The sequence below is a fragment of the Pinus tabuliformis genome, chromosome 8 (assembly GCF_031772625.1).
Source record: "Pinus tabuliformis cultivar Carrire ecotype Pingquan chromosome 8, CPIR1, whole genome shotgun sequence".
In the NCBI taxonomy this organism is placed as follows: domain Eukaryota; kingdom Viridiplantae; phylum Streptophyta; class Pinopsida; order Pinales; family Pinaceae; genus Pinus; species Pinus tabuliformis.
Genome location: NC_142294.1, coordinates 985,472,691 through 985,490,113, shown reverse-complemented (window position 1 = coordinate 985,490,113; position 17,423 = coordinate 985,472,691).

Here is a 17,423-nt window from a genome sequence, read left to right as displayed (position 1 = left end):
TGGAGATTTATTTCATTACATTCCGTGGTGGCAATACTGTATGTAGGAAGGTTGAGTGTATCAACCTATTGAGCCCCCATATTGTTTGGATTTGGGTTGGATTGAATAGGCAGTTGTGGACGAAGAGGAGGATTACTGGTGGAGGCATTAGAGGGAAGTTTTAATTGGTGTTGTGGCATAGGTTGGGAGAATTGTCCTAAAGGAGGAGGAGGTCCACAACAATTCTGGGACCATGAAGGAGTTGGACCAGACTAAGGGAACCATGGTTTCCAGGGCATTGGATATTGACAGGACTGTGACCATGAAGGTGAAAAAGGTATAGACTGAAGCCCAAAATTCAAATTATTAAAATACTAAGAAGGTTCTTGAGGAATACATTGATTCATGTTATGTGGTCATGGTTTCCTTGATCCCATGAAGTACAATTGATATACCTCTTCATTTTCTCCTTGAAAAACAGCATTCATCCCAGGAAGAGATGGACAGGTGCTAGCGGAAGGACTATATTCACATATCGCACAAGTCTCAATAGTACCCAGTGGATATTCCTTCAGTGAGTGCTTCTTCCTACATTGAGGGCAGAAAATGGACATAGCCTTCTCTGCTTCAATTTGCTTCTATTTCACCTGTAAAACATCTAGTTGTGAGGACAATGTGCTCAATATATCAATCCTCAAGTTGTCCAACAAGTTTCTAATTTCTACTTTCATAACTCCGTCGTTGGATGTCTTGATGGTTCGGATACACTACCTCTGCCTCGTAGCTCCACATGAACACTTAATGAAAAATTCGCAGATGGTGTCGAATTCTTCCTTTGATATATCTCCCTTTCCTACTACGTTCAAAAGTTCCAAAGATTCCTCCCTTAGTGCCTAGAGAAAAATTATCTTCAAGATGTCCTTATCCAGATCACTATGGCCTGATCTCTGCAAATTGTATTTGAAACGTTCCACAAAGTCCTCCATGTTCTCATCCTCTTTCTACATAATCTTAAATATTTCTTCCTTAACATCTTGGGATTTGCAGTAGTCTTGATACTTTTCAAGGAAAATCATCTTCATATCATCCCATGTAGTAATAGATTCCCCCCTAAACCCATGAACCATCTCAAAGTTTTTCCCTTCAAAGTGGTGGGGAATATCTTCAATTTCTGGGCATTAGAAATATAATCATACCCTCGATAGACAACGTCGAATTCAAACAAGAATGTGTCCGGATCTTTATAAGAAATACCATGAAAGTTAGGTCATGTTTTCAAATGAATATGCTACATAGGTGCATCACCCATGATATCTCCAATTTGGAACTCGATCGAAGAAGTTGCAGGAGCCATGAATATCTTCCAATATTCACTTGGAATCTCAACAGGTTCTAGTTGTTCTATAATGCACGTTTGAGTTTATTTAACAACACTTCCTCGATCAAATGGTGTTGTGAATTCCCTCAAGTCTTATTCTTCTTCTGAAATCACAGTGTTCAGTTCCCCCAATCCTCTGCTTACTACTTCTTCTTCCCTGAATTGTGCTTTTGTTATTGGGGGAGGTTCTTGTTGTGAGATTGACTGACCTCTAGATCTCATATGAAATCTCACCCTAACAACATCTAGCAATGATGCTCTTGACTCAACTTTTGAAATGATTTCTTGGATATAGGTAATTCTACCTAGACCTTTCCTTCCTCTTTTTGGGGTATTCCTCTGTCCCTTTTATTTGTAACTCTCTTCATGCAATCAAAAAATAAAAGGAAAGCATTCAAGCAAATCAAAAGCTCAGGACCTGAAGCAAGGTGAAAACTTCCCTCCCCAAGAAAAGAGAGTGTCCCCTAAAAAGAAAGCAAAACAATCTAATGTTGAGGACCTAGAGCAAGGTGAAAAAATTCCCCCCCCAAGACGAGAGAGTGGTCTTATGGTCAATACTAGTCATACTCTTGTGCCTTCAATAGCCTCTATTTAGTCAATTTAGTGTCCTAAATTTCTTGCATAAATTATCAACCAAGGTTTGTAAGCTGATGAAGTGTGGTGCACTATATGTTCTTAGTTAACCTTTTTCTTACTTCGTTGTTTTGTATTTTATGTTGTTTTTGGGGGGTTTCTGTTCTTTGATGTCTAAGAATGTATAAACTGAAACTATGAGAAAATTTAAGAGAATCTAATGAATTTTAAAGGAAAGGAAATGTTCCTAAGTTAATCTAATTTCCTAAAAATGGACCAAGAACTGTTGGCTAGTTAGAACCTAATAAAAAACAGAGCATCTGTCTTATCTTATCATTAGTCCTAATCCATGGATCTAATTCTTAAAACCAAGAATGAAATTCATGCAGAAGGTAACTCAGTAATTGCATTCATTAAACATTCAACCATTCAATTTTGTAATATGATTAAATCAATCTCCTTGAAATGATTATTGGGAATATCAGTGATGGAACTAAGTGAGGATCTGAAAGCAAAAAGATAAAATCATCTAAAACTAATTGTAAACAACTAATGTATTTTTTACTTTCTCCAACATTCAAATGTGAAGCATTACCCTCTTGAAGTGTTATGCAAGAAATCAATTATACCTTAGTTCCTAAGTTCCTAGGAAAATAACAATGTACTAAGTAAATTCAATCACTGTATGAATTAGACATTTAACCATTTAGTTTAGGATCATCATCATCTTGAAATGGCTTTTGAAAACATCCATTAACACAGTTAATTGACAATTCTGTTCTAAGAAAATGAATGAAAAAACAGTAAGAAAACTAAGAAATTGTGTATTCTTATTACTTCAATCTTAATTCAGTTTGGAAACAGAGTCGTTTTTCTCCACGAAATATCTTAGAAGAACAAGGTTGCATAGTTGTGATTTATCATTATGCTATTGATTAAAAACTGAAATGAAATATCATCCTAATTTAGAAAACAGATTTGCTGAAAACAGAGTAATGGAAATTGAACTAAAAACAACAAATGAAAAACCTCCTTCAGTGCAAGGGCCCTCTGCAACTGACGTGGCTAGAATGCTAGCTAGTTAAGGATGCACTTTAAACGATCATTGGCAACACGAAATTTGTATTATGAAAAAAACAAAGTCTGAAGACAGAGTGTCAGCAAACAGCCTGAACTTAACATGTAATTCCTTCTAACTTCTAACTTCCTCTCGATTCCATGCAATCGATATTTAAAGGAAAATAACATAACTATTTATGAGATAAACTTGCTACAGGTGGTTAATTCGAATTAAATTTAACATGACTCTTTATGAGATAAGCTTGCTACAGGTGGCTGCTTCGAATTGCAATAGGACTATATAAACTTTTGATTAGCTACAGGTGGCTAATTCAAATTATATTTGCAACAGAACTGTTAGATTCTTGATTAGCTACGAAAGAGAAAATCAAGAGTCCTACTGCTTTCAGATAACGTACTTTTACTCCATCTTTGACCATGACCTTAAGCTTACTTTTCCGTCGATCTGGACTGAGTGAATAGGATAGAATCCACGTGGATATGATTCTAGAAATTCCCATGTGGCCCAATTCTTCATTTGACACCTGGAACCTACCAAACCATGAGAGTAGCTACAAAATCCACAGTTAGCTGCAAAATAGGTTGCATTCTGTAGCTAATTTTCAAAAATCTATTCAAATAGCAAGAACATGAAAATATAATATGGCGATCATTTTAATGCTTTCCTTAAGACAAAACCTAGCATTTATCATTGATTGGGTCTGTAATCTTATGAGAAAGTGAGGGAAAAAGGTGAGAAAAAATGTCAAGGAGAGGGTAATTCTGAGGTTCAACATACCCCCATTGCAAAATCATTGCATGTCCTCATGCAATTTTCCAAAAATGTGAGTTCTTCCTCCCTACTGCATTTGCTCAGACACCTCTGCTAGTACATCCAATTTCCTTCTTTTGTTCTTCTTTGAAGTGACTATCATTCTGGGCTTTCTCATAAGAAGCTTGTACTTAAGGTTAATGACTGCTTTGTTCAAAATATTATTCTTTCTTTTCAATTTCTTGTTTTTCTTATACCACAGTCCTAAATGCAGAATGGTATTATCATGAATTGCCTTGTCCAATTTATTTTGTTCCTTCAAGGTCTTATTCTCCTATCTGATATGTCTGTTCAATATCTCTAATTTATAAATTTCCTCTTTGAGAGCATCAATTAGAGGTTCTTGTGGATTGACAAAAGGTTATGGGTTCATTGAGGCACTTCTCTTCTCTAGTGATTCTATATAGTCATATATTTGTTGGTGCACTTGGTCTATGCCTGGAGATCTTCTGTTTGGGCTACCTTCAAAATGATGAATAGGAGAATTTTGAGGACTATGTGCAGAAGATATGTTAACAGTAGATGGTTCTGAGGTTTCCTCATGCAAATTTTATAAACTCTATCCCTTTTGATGATGTTTTCTTTACCAAACCTCGGAGTCTAGAGCTCCTTCTAAGTTGTGGAGGACTTATATTCTCCTCATTTGTGACCTTTTTTCTCCTTTCACATATTCCCTCTTTCCTTGATTTGCTTCCTGATTTTTGTCAGTTCTTCAGAGATTAACTTTTCATCATCTTTCTGCAATGAAGAATCAGGTTTGTTTTCAATAGTTATATGAATCTTCTTTCTTCTACTTCTTCTAACATTATCTTCTTTAGGTGACTCTGTTGCTTCTTTGAAATGGTTTCTAATAAGGAAATTCTCCCAGGTATCTCCTATGCTTTTTAAATGAAACTCAATCAATATATTTATAAGCCCATGATGATACATGGTTGTATCTATGAACTGTATTATCTTTTTCACATTTGAGACCATCCTTCTTAGACTATTTAGCAGGAAGAAAGGAAGATTGATTTCTCCATTTTCTAAGAAATTCATTAGTAAACGGATATGGTAGACATACATGCAACCAAACCTCCCCTCACAAGTGATAAATTTCTGTAAAACCAAGAGCATGTTCCTCCACTTACTTTTAAGGGCTGAAATGGGAATACCTTTTCTAAAAACAAAGACATCCATACCTGGGTTTTTGAATATTACTTTCCATGATTCATTGTGGAACTCCTTGTTCTTGAACCATCTTTCACCATGCCTTGGAAGTTCTGTAGCCTCAGTCATGAATGACTCAGTCACTGCAAACTTGATATCTCCAATTTCTACCTTTGTGCCATCAAAAGATCGAGCAAAGGATTTTGTAATCTCCTTATGAAAACCATCAAATTTATCGATGAATTTAAGCCATATAGCTTTCTGCAACATTTCTTTGAGCTATGGGTATCCTTCCATGTACTTTTCTCCTACTGGTTCTAATCTGACAATTAGCCCCATGCCTTCTACTATGCAGAGTTCTCAACCTTCAGAATTACCCTTCCCGATTTTATGAAATGAATTGGCTGTGAATATGGTGAAAGGAACTGCGAGTTTGTATGAAATAAATAGATGGTAGGGGTTTTGGAGAAACGTAGACAAGTATGTCATGTTGTAGTCATGATCGTTAATAATCAACGAGGGAGTTAATTATGGACCGTTATGTGACAAAATATGGAGGATGTGGCGGATATGTAGTATGATGGAGATTGCAATCAAATCAAATGATGATTCATCAAGGAAACATATGAATATCCATATTATATATGCTTTATGTTTTAACCTTGCTATTTAACATAAATTTGTGCACTTTACCTTTTAGAACTTAATCTTTTCGTTTGTTGTTTTCTTTGGTGTTGATCCGTAGGTACCCTTTTAGCATATTGGTCTTCAAAACAAGATTCTTCAATTTCCTGCAATCATCATTTGTTTGTAAGCTGTATAATTATGCCAGAGCTATTGAATGAGATATGGCTGCAGAATCAAATTAGCTACAGAACATGATAAGAAATGAATTATGGATATGAAACATGGATGTGAAATGAAATGGAAATGGAATATGACAGTGAAATGGAATGAAATTGGAGTAAGATGGAATGAAACTGTAAAATGAAATGAATTTGCAAATTATGAACTGCAAATTAATGTAGCTTTATGTCACTACTTATTACAGAAAGGAAATGGAAAATATAGGATGTTAGAAATCTCTGATTTTCACCCTGTATTTTATGTATAAGTATGCCAATTAATGATTGGTTTTCATACTTATACATTTTATTATTATTTTTTTATGATTTTTTTCATATATATATATATATATATAGATATATATATAGATATAGATATATATACGGGAAAAATAAAATCTAAGTTAATGGAGAAGAATAATTCTTCTTCACCAACTTCATTTCAGTGTTATCTTGGAAAATCTTGATAAAATCCTCTCTTGAAATTGGCTTATGATATATCTTCAACCGATGACCATTCACAAGAAGAGGTACCTTTCTTTCATCTATTGTCCTTATTCTCACTGCTCCATTATTAAAGACTTCTTCAATCTCATATGGTCCAAGCCAATGAGTCTGAAACTTTCCTTGAAAATATTTGAATTTTTAATCGAAAAAAATTGCCCAATCCCCTGCCTGAAACTTCTTCTCCTTGATATACTTATCATGCCATTTAGCCCTTTGATATTGGACTATACTTGTTCTTTGAACGACATATTTCCTGATTTCATCAAGCTCATTGAGTTGCTCCAATCTATGTTTCTGTGCTTCTGATAAATCCAGTCCCAATTGGACTGCCATCTTGAAGGTTCTGATTTGAAACTCTATAGGGAACATGACTTGCTTCCCATAAACAAGCTCATAGGGAGTATGTCCTGTTTTGTTCCTCCATGTAGTTTTGTAGTCACATAAGGCTTCAGGAAGCCTTTCTACCCAATCTCTTCTGCGTAGATGTATAGTCTTAGTGAGAATTCCTTCAATCACCTTATTGGTAGATTCAACTTGACCATTTTCTTGTGGATGATAAGGAGTATACTTTCTGTGTTTGATCTTGAAATGTGTTGTCTACCTACCTGTGCATTATCCACACCAACCAATTATCGAACACAGTTCCATCTTATCTATCTTATCCTCGCTTTCTTGGACCTATATGATATTTTCCGGCCACCCTATGTCCTACTCCTACTGACCTGTGTAGATCTCAATCAGTTCACCTGCACCTAGGTAGTACCATTTGTCAACCTTAGATGTTTAGTTGAAGACTACTATCTACATTCCGTATCCTTGAGGAGAGATCTATCACATGTATGTGTACAAAGTTGGCCCGAAACTAATATGAACCCTCTTCATATAGAGTACTATAATAGAGCCCTTTAATTTCAACCCCCTCATGTAATCCACTATTATGGATCAAATTTTGACCCTATCTCTATCGAAAGCCCCAAATGTTACTCCCAATGTGCCCACTCCTAAATTTTTAGTACTTCCATCTATCCATGCCAGCTTGTATCATCTCAAGGATTTGAATCCTCTATCCACCAATCCCCTCTATGATGTTGTAAAAATTTCCTCCCTTATTACTAGATACCTACCACAACTACTTCGTTCATCAATAGTCAAATACCCTGTATTATACCTTCATGAACACTTCTAGAATCCCATTGAGAATCTAAAGAAGTAGATCCACTACCTTTTGTCATGCCTTCCACTGTGTTGTTCAGCCTTAACCCTTTACAAACTTCCTTCGGTTACATCCATCAACTTCTATGTATAATGACGAAAATGATTTGTCCTCCATATTAATTTAAATGACTGAAGTAACCTATATCTCTATACTTCATAATCTCTGGTAGATTCAATAGCAGACCTGTTTCGCTCCTCTATGTATTCCTTTCTCTTATCCCATATTGGATGTCTATACCTCCCAATACCAAGGAAGAATGCCTATGAAAAAATCTATTATTTTAACATTTCCCTCCAAAAGATACAAGAACCCTTCCTACTCTAGATTCCCCTCCATAGTTACATATTCGTGCTCCCTTCCTCCTACCTCCTTTATCTAACATGTCAATATTGTTTTGCTGGAAGGAAAATTGTAATCGAAGTCACTCCAACACTTTCACCAAAAACTCATCTAAAAATTTCTGATGAATACATGTACACACTGACCATCGGAGACTACAGTCCACCTTAATTAGACCTCCTCATGCTAGCATACACCTTATTTGGGGGTGTTGGACCCTGTTCAAATGTTCAACCTACTTGAGGCTTGAACTACTTCAAGGGGTCAGCCCCTCTTCCATTCACTTCTTTGTTTGAAATCCCTGCAACTCGACAAGGTTTTTGACATTATCCTGCAACCTGTCAAAACACAAAACATTTATTCACTTCATTTTTCATTATATGTCTCATGGGTTTAAAATCATTTTTCCTTTTACGAAAATGTGTATGATGTTTTTTTTACTAATATATTATTCCTACGGACCTTCATGTGTTCGTTGAACAAAGAAGAAAGGTCCACAAAGAGTCACACATAGGTTTCATATGTTTTCAAAGTATTGGTGATTAACATAAATTCGTTACCAAACTCAGACCGAGGTGGACTATGATTCATCAATGCTTGTCAGTCAAAACCCAAATTTATTTCAATGAGTTCGGACCTTTGATAATGTAAAAGAAACATCAATTTAAAAATATTATTAATTATTATATCAACAACGGGCATTCAATTTTGCATTGACTAGCTATTAGTTGTGTTTGACCCAAAAAAATTGCAACTCCTCCATAGTTTAACATTATCAATTAAATTGTATTATTTTTCATAATATTTAAATTTATTTATTTAAAATCTAACTGGTTCAATTTTTATAACTCTTATTTTTTAATTATTACTTATGTATATGTAATTAATAAAAGGAATCAAGACTATTGTACAACCCACATGAGAGTACAATTGGCACGTCGACGCAGTGTTATGTAGTTATTGGAAAAGACAAGCGCATAATACCTTAGTCCACATATTTCCACAAATAAAGGGATGCGTTTAGAGTCCCTATGGCGGCCCTTCCACCATAAATGGCCATGCTGATGCACCATGTCGATCCGACGAATGGAGGGACTTGTCGCATCGCCATGCTGGCATTTGTACCCACCACTCTGCCCTGTTGGCCATGCTTAATCAAATCAGTCACATAAGGTCTCGTTAAAACATTCGTTAACTCTCACCATCATCGCCTGCTCCACCTGTAAATCGAACCCAGCGAGGATTAACAACATAGCTTAGGTCTTCCTTCTGAATCCAGCCGCATAATAGGCCCTGAAACCAACCACATTCCAGCTTTGTCTACTTACTGAGGTATTTTACCTCCACAAATACTCCTGATGTTTCCTGCATTTTCTGGTTTTCTGAAAGTTGCACACTCATGCCCTGTCTCAATTCATCCCCTATTCACATTCCAAAGAGCCATGGAGGTATGGGTATATGTGGGCAAAGACCCATGGAGGTAGAATTAATGTACATATGAAGATAGAATTTAGTTCTAAGAGATATTTTGACAGTCATTGCTTATAGAAACTTACATTGATAAAATTTCAGTGAATTACAATTTCCAAAAGGCCTTAGAGAAGCCTAGAGAGACTCATATCGATACCCATACCGAGACTTTCACATATAAATCTCTGATACCCATACCGAGACTTTCAAAATAAAATTTAACTGATACCATATTAAGCATCATTTCCACCTTTGTACATTCAAGTTCATAATGAGAATAAAAATAATAATATGAGTCGCAAGACACCAAACAACTGCATAATTAAGGGAGGGTATAGTTTGTTACCAAATATAAATAATAGATATGGCAAGGTTTCTTTGCAACCTGAAAGGTTTGGAGGAAGCATTTGTGTACTCTACCTGCCTCTCCTAATTTTCAGAACAATTTTTATGAATAACAATTTTGATAAGCATGGCTTCTCATTTCCAAGTGAATGCTAGGCATAAAAAATAACCAACATCTCGGTAGAAGGAATGGAAATTTTTAATGTGCATGCAAATCATGTCTCCTCTAAAGAACATAACACTTCCTTCTTCAATTTAAGTTGTGTTTCCCACGCATAGAAAACCTGACTCAGAGATATACTCTCATTTTACAAAGGCTTCATATGTAATGATACCAAAAGATGACCATGACATCTCAACAACTAGCCATACAGGACATCTCAACAACTACAAATACAGTCCTTCAATGTTGATATGAAGGATGTTGACATGAAAAAGTGAAATCTAATTCTATTAATGACTGGTTGAAGTAGTTTTTTCACAAAAAATATCTTAAAGGTGATAGAAAGCACTACTTGGAGTTCTCTCCTCTACTAAAGGGGGCTTCACAAATTTGGAAACTTCTAATTACAACCCTTCCACTAATAAACTCTCAACATATATGGTATTCTAGGTTGTGGGCCATAAAGTATTATTTGGGGAGAAAACATCCTTTGTCGTCCTCCCTTGAAGGTTGATTGGGACCTTCTCCCTCGTTGAGATTGGATGGAAAAAAATGGGAAGAAATCTCTTCTCAATATTTCAATTTGCAATTTCATCAAACAATTATAGTGATGTAGCTTTAAAATATATAACCCCAAGAGTCCAATGGCCAAACCATATTATTAAATTCTTTGATGTCTGATCTAGCTCATACATATGAACCTTTTTAGGAAAACCCTTCTTTGAAACACTCTATCAAGCGGTTTGGTTGGTGGTTTGCATGTTTGAATGAGTCCATTCAAACAAGGTGGGAAAACCAACAAGGTGGAAAAACCAACATAAATAGATATCACTTGGTAAATTGAGGAGTGGTTGTTGATTATGATCCTATATTACGATTAACTAACATGGTGACTACATTATTTATGTTATACATGATCATTTCAGGATTTTACACTTTCAAGGCATAACCTAGTTGAGTATTGTGTTAACTTAAGTCAAACAATAATGAGATATTATCTTGTGTGTGATCAATAGTGGTTGTTGAAGTTATAACTTATAAATACTCATTCTGAAGGAATATTTGTAAAAAAGAGAGACCTAGTACACAAAAATGTCTTAATGCATAGTACAAAATCAAATTATCCTTAAAAATAATGAAGTCTTCTAAGCAGCACAATACCAAATTTTCCCACTAGTGGGCATCATTATTATATAAATTACATTAAATTAAAAAACCAAACAAAGACCTTTACACTAGATCTATTTATGTACCCTTTTTTTTCCAATGCCATGCCCATATTTGGTTACAAGTGGACATTAATGTATATACTAAATTAACTTGAGAAATAATAATAATAAAAAATATGTCTACACTTATCTCTGGATAATGTGGTGATTTGTTGATTTTTGTGAACTAGGCTAGTAAAGAAGATGCTTTTTCCTTTGTTTATTCAATTGCATTTTGTTTGACCTCTCATGTTTGAAGTAGTTCGAGGCCAAGTGGATTAGATGGGCACAAGAAAACAAATATGTAATGCCAAAAACCCTAAGTTAAAGGGGATTTTGGAGCGAAACACCTTGTCATTCTGTTACTAAAATATTGCCAGTTATAATGATAAGAAATTAAAAAGTAGAAGAGATGTTGTAAAACACAGGACAACAACAAGTTTACAAATGTTGATCTTTCTGACTCAGTAACTCAATGGCTACAATAAACTTTCAATTTCAGAAGCATTAGCCTAAATGCTAACACTTTCAATTTGCAAAACTTGGCTAATTCTTTATGCATAGAAATTAACATTATCTCCATAAAGCAAAGAAATATAAACCCATCTTAGAACTGATAAAATTGAAGTATTTTTTTCTTCTTTATACACCATTTAAATAGGATCATCAATTAAGAATTTTATAATAGTTTCCTAAGTATGCCTCTTATGTGAGGAAAATACAATATGCAATGAAAAATCAAGAATTTCCCAGCTACAATAGGCTATTATTCCCATTTTGTCAATATTTACATAAGCAACCAGCACAAGGTCGGGTATGTATCATTCTCATAAGAAGCACTTTTACAAATAAGAATGACCCACAATTCCTAGATATGAGAAACCAAGGAAACCAACCTATGGAAATAGTGGTATTTCAGGTCTACAAAGGATATCTAGATAAAACCATGGGCACATTTCCAGCTCTAGTGGAGCTTGGAGAAGAATGTGTGTAATCATGGCTATTTTATATTGCATACAAGAGACAAGATGATAAGATCTAAGGTTGTGACTTCTAACTGAGGAGTCATGGGATAACCACTTCTTTCCATGCCCAACAAATCTCTAGTGTAATATACCTTGTGTTTGTGACTCTATCAAAAATAGTTCCATATGATCTACAAGGAGCACCAAACCAAAAAATATATTTGTATATGGAAAATTGTTTTCTGTATGGATATTGTTTCATGTCAGAAGGTTCTTTCTTTGGTTTACCTTTTCAATATAGTTACTCCAATGTGCACCTTGAATTGCACTAATGTTGAAAAGTATATGCGCATTCAAACTTGAGGAAGACAAAAAAAACACTCAATTTCAATCATGATATTTTATAATATTTCATATTCTAATATGAATATATTGTTTCGCCATTATGCAGTTCTTTTGACCTTACGAAATGGTGGAAAAGTGGAGTTTTTGCATTGAAGTGTCATGCTGCCCAAATTTGGGTCAAGCATATGTAAAATTTGTCCTTCAAAATGGGGAAAAAAATCATGTGGTCTATAGAAAATGGGAAGTGCGGGGAAGGACAACCAATAACAAAGCATGTTGTATTAAACTTTTTGCAGAGCTAAAAGAGGCCAAAAGTATGGGGTCAATGACATAACAATCTTGACAAACTCATATTTAATATGTAATCACTTGAAAGGCATCTACCAATTTGCAAAGACAATTTGAAGCCCCTTTACAGAGAAGCAAAAAATTGGAGTGCTCAATTTCATTCTTTTACGATAAAGCAGCTTGTGAATATCTAAAGAATGTAAACTGATCTAGTGGTTGGAGCAATTTAAAGTGTAGATGTAAGTGTCAGAGATGATATAGGATCATTGTTTATTCCATTGGCAAACATTGATCAACATCAATATAGGTCCCCACTATGTAAATACATCCCTGTTATCCTCTTTCTTGGGACTCTCATAGCATGGTTCTTTCACTAAAGAACCTATTAATGTATTATTTTTCTCTTTTAATGTGTACGTAATTTTCAATAATGAAGAACCTTTTAATTTACTATTTGTAATATCATTCACCTTAAATGTCTACTCATGTTATATGTTTTGATAGCCTTTGCCAAAAATTTTATTGATGAATGCAATTAGGGTTTTTATGCTATACTCTATTATGGGGTGCACATGCCACCAAGGTTGCCCTATCTAATACTCCATCTGAGTATGATCCCAGGCAAGGGTTTGATAATTCATATTTGTTGGAAAGAGGTTTGTTATTCTGTATTGAATTTCTAGCACCACAACTCTGCCCAAACCCTAACAAGGATCACATGTTATTAGTACAATTTGTAATTAGACCAGATATAATGGTTAATAAGAAGGAACAAGAGTTCCTCATGTGACCAAAGTTGGACCTTTACAAAGGGAAACTTGTCATTACTGTTATCACCAAAAAATTGATCATCTAGCCTAATTTATTAGATGGATCGGAGTACACCATGTAAAGCCAATTTTACCATAGTAAAATTGCTTTCACTGTGAGAAATTACTTAATAAACCACCTTTGTTAAGTAATTTATAATTAAACCTATGAAGAATAATTAAATAAATCACTCTCTATTTGATTTTCTTCTAAGAATAATTAATTAAACCATTGTTCAATTATTATTCCTTGTCATATTTGACCCAATAATGAAAAATCAACAGATAAATCATTAATTATCTTATTTTTCTCTAAGAAAAAATAATTAATCACTAATTAATTATTATTATTTGTCAAATTTGACTAAATCCCTCACGAATAATTAAATAAATCATTATTTGTTTATTTTTCCTTAACCAATTTCTTGAGATGATAAATAAATCATTTTTTTATTTTTTATTTCTAAATAAAAGTTTAAATACTTTTTCCCTCCTAACCAAATATAATGAAATATTCCAAGTAGTTATTCCAAGAATGAGGCTAAAAATATTTTATTATTGCTCATTATTCGAGGATAACTCAATATTTTGTTATAAATAGAAGGGTTTTCCATTCATTATTCACTTTTGATTATTTTCATTGCTGCACTCACTATTGTAACTCTGATTATTTTCATTGTCGCACAACATTTTTGTTGGGTTTACATATTATAGAGGAGAGAGACTCTACACAATCTGAAGACTTTTGAGGATAGCCAAGAACCCATCCCATAAAGGGGGACAGGTAACATCTATTTGTTCCCTTCACAGGTGTTATAATAAAAACTATTCTTTGTATATCTGGTTTTCATTGGATGATTGGAGTTATTACTATTTATTTTTGTTGTTTAACTATGATTGTGTCATAGATGAGAATTTTGGCAGGTTTTGCTTCTATTAGTTGTTGCAGATATACAATGTTTAGCAGCCATTTATATTGTTGAGATTGTTTTTCATCCACGATCTTAAGTGGATTCTTTTCGTACATCTTTGAGAAGAAAACACTACAACAATTACATAGGATACAAACCATCAAATGTGATGAAAAGTGTACATTAAGCAGAAGTAAAGGATTCAAAATAAGTAGGTGTTTCATCGTTAGAGAATAGACTCTCTTTCTTATTGGTGCAACTAGCATAAAATAAACATATAATATAACAATGTGCTACATAATATTCCAACACCATCAACTATTGTCATCAAAAGAATACACATAACATACCTAATGGATTAGAAATTGATAATCATTGCTTAACTAGAGTACAAACCAACTTATTGGTGCAAGGTTTTTAAATCCTACACTTTTGAACTTTGTGAACTGTTATTGTGATTTCAAGGTGCAATTCACTGATAATGCAAGGCTAGCGTAATTCTTTTTTTTCCCGTGGAAAAAAGTCGTACTTTGGGCTAGATAGCCTATCATGTTTGAGAAATCAAAATTTGAGGTGTACTCCATGCAGGAAGACACTACTCTGTTACTGATATTTTCAATATAAGATATGTACTTAATCTACGTAGAGAGTATCAAAATAATTGTCATGTATAAGTCTGCTTGATGATGCATATATATAAGATTATATAAAAACAAATCAACAAAAATATGTTTCAAGCTCCTTTGGAGCTAGCTATTCTGATAAGTCTATAAAAGGTCGATGATAGTATTGATGAAAGGTTCCATCCTTTTGCTCCAGTATATTCCATGTTCCTATAGGCTTGTGCACTGCTTCCTTGGATAGTAGATCGACAGTTGTGTTCTGCTCCCTGTATATATGTTGACAATTAAATGTGTCAAATAATTTTATGAGTCTATGGATTTATTCCATGATGTGTCTCAAAGAAAAATCATTACAAGTTTAATTTTTGTTTATCCAATTGCATACTGTTTTTGAATCTCCAAAAATTTGTAAGTTTCTGCATTGTTTTTCCAGAGCAAAATGTATGGTGTATTTTGTTGCTGAAATCTCAGCAAAATTGTTCATCCCTATGCCCAGTCCCATTTGAATTTTGAAATGATGAGTAGATGTAAGATGTAGGACAGTGCACCCCCGTGCCCCCCCGACATCCTATGTCTTATGCTGAGCCGTCAAAATATGCCCAGGGGTGAGATTGGTTAATTCTCTCAGGTATGATATGCCTGGGTTGGGATTTGGTTCCTCATCTGGGATCAGTTGATAGTCAGCTAATACTTGAGCAGTGATGGTCGGCCAGTGGGGGAGGGAGTTATAAAAAATAAATCTATTCCGGGTAATCCATATGCCCAATGAGTAAGGGGAGGTTCTTGGCTTTCGCTAAGGGTACAGTAGACTACCATCCCTCCCAGGCTTCCCGAATAGTAGCGCCCTACCAATGTGGGAACGAGGGTATATGCAAGTGAATAGCAGTCCATAGTTCTTTTGTTGGGTCCCTATAATACTAGTGATTACCCCCATTACTATTATAGTTATAACCCTTATTAATATTGGTGTGCCCCTATTTCCCCCATATTGTTATTACTGTGCCCCATAGAATCCCTCTATTGTTATTTTTGTGGCTTTATATTATTATTGTTAGGTCGGCTGGATTATATTGTGACTCCTTAGACTCCTATATATAGAAAGGAGGTTTTGTCATTTAAATCATCCAAGAATTGTTCATTTATGTAATGTAAAGGAGGTTGCCCTCTCGAAGAGGCTGAATTCTAAGGCGTTGATCTATCTTTTCTATCTTTTCTTGAGCTGGTTTCATAACATTTGGTATCAGAGCATTGGATTCTAGGGTTTCGCTGCTCCAAACAGGTCTTCGTGGAATTTTCACTATAACGTTTTTTTTGCGATGTTTCAGAAGTTGCAAAAAAAACCCATTTGAGAAGAAATCGCGCTGAACCTCAGATCCGAATTTCAGAGATTTTCGCGCTATATTTACGGAGATATGATCTGAGGAAGTTGGTCTTTTTGTAGACTCCTGAATTACATTCCAAACAGGTGACCTGGGGAAAATCGTCATAACTTTCTCTCTGGGGATCGGATTGAAATTTAGTAAGAAGTTACAGAAAGAGGACGGACTGTAGTTTCTTTTATGCATTTTTCATATCCAAAGGTCGAAACAGTGACTCGTGGCATGTCATACAAGTTCGCTCTACTAAACTAGACTATAATCAAGTCACTGTGGGAGATTTCGTATAACTCTTCCTTGGAGAATCCAATTTGGGTCAGACTTGTGGCATTGGAAAGAGGACACAAAGAGCTACTGCAGGTAACAAATTCATAACTAGATGATCGGAAGGTACAAAGATACATCAGAGTCAATATCGAGCTCCTACAAAGTAAAAAAAAAAATGTGTAGTTTTTTTTAAATTTTTGCATAAGATTGGTTTGAAAAATTAGTTTGAAGGAATTCAAAGGGCATAGTAAAGCATTATTATTGGAAATTGATGCCTCGAGGAAAGAAAATTCAAACACCTAGTAGGAAACCTGAAAGCTCTAGCATGACCCATGAAGAAGAGGAAGAAATGCAACATGATATATCAAAATTACGAGACCAAGTGCAACAATTGTCACTTGCACAAAAAGGAACAGAATCTAAGATGGATGGTTTAAAGAAAGATGTAGAAGCTAAGATGGATGGTTTAAAGAAAGGCGTAGAAGCTAATATGGACGATTTGAAGATAGATCTGAAGACAGACATGGACGAATTGAAGATAAATATGAATAAGTTGCTACAAGAAATGGTCACTAAGGGTGAAATGGTACTAAAGGAAACTCATGATGAGAACAAAAGAAATGTTAATCATGATTCCATAGACTCTAACGTTGGATCAAAGACTCACCATATTCCAAAAATCAATATGAGGAAGTTTGATGGCAAGGATCCCACCACATGGATATTACAAATGGAGCAATTCTTCAATCTCAATAATGTGCAAAACACACAAAAGG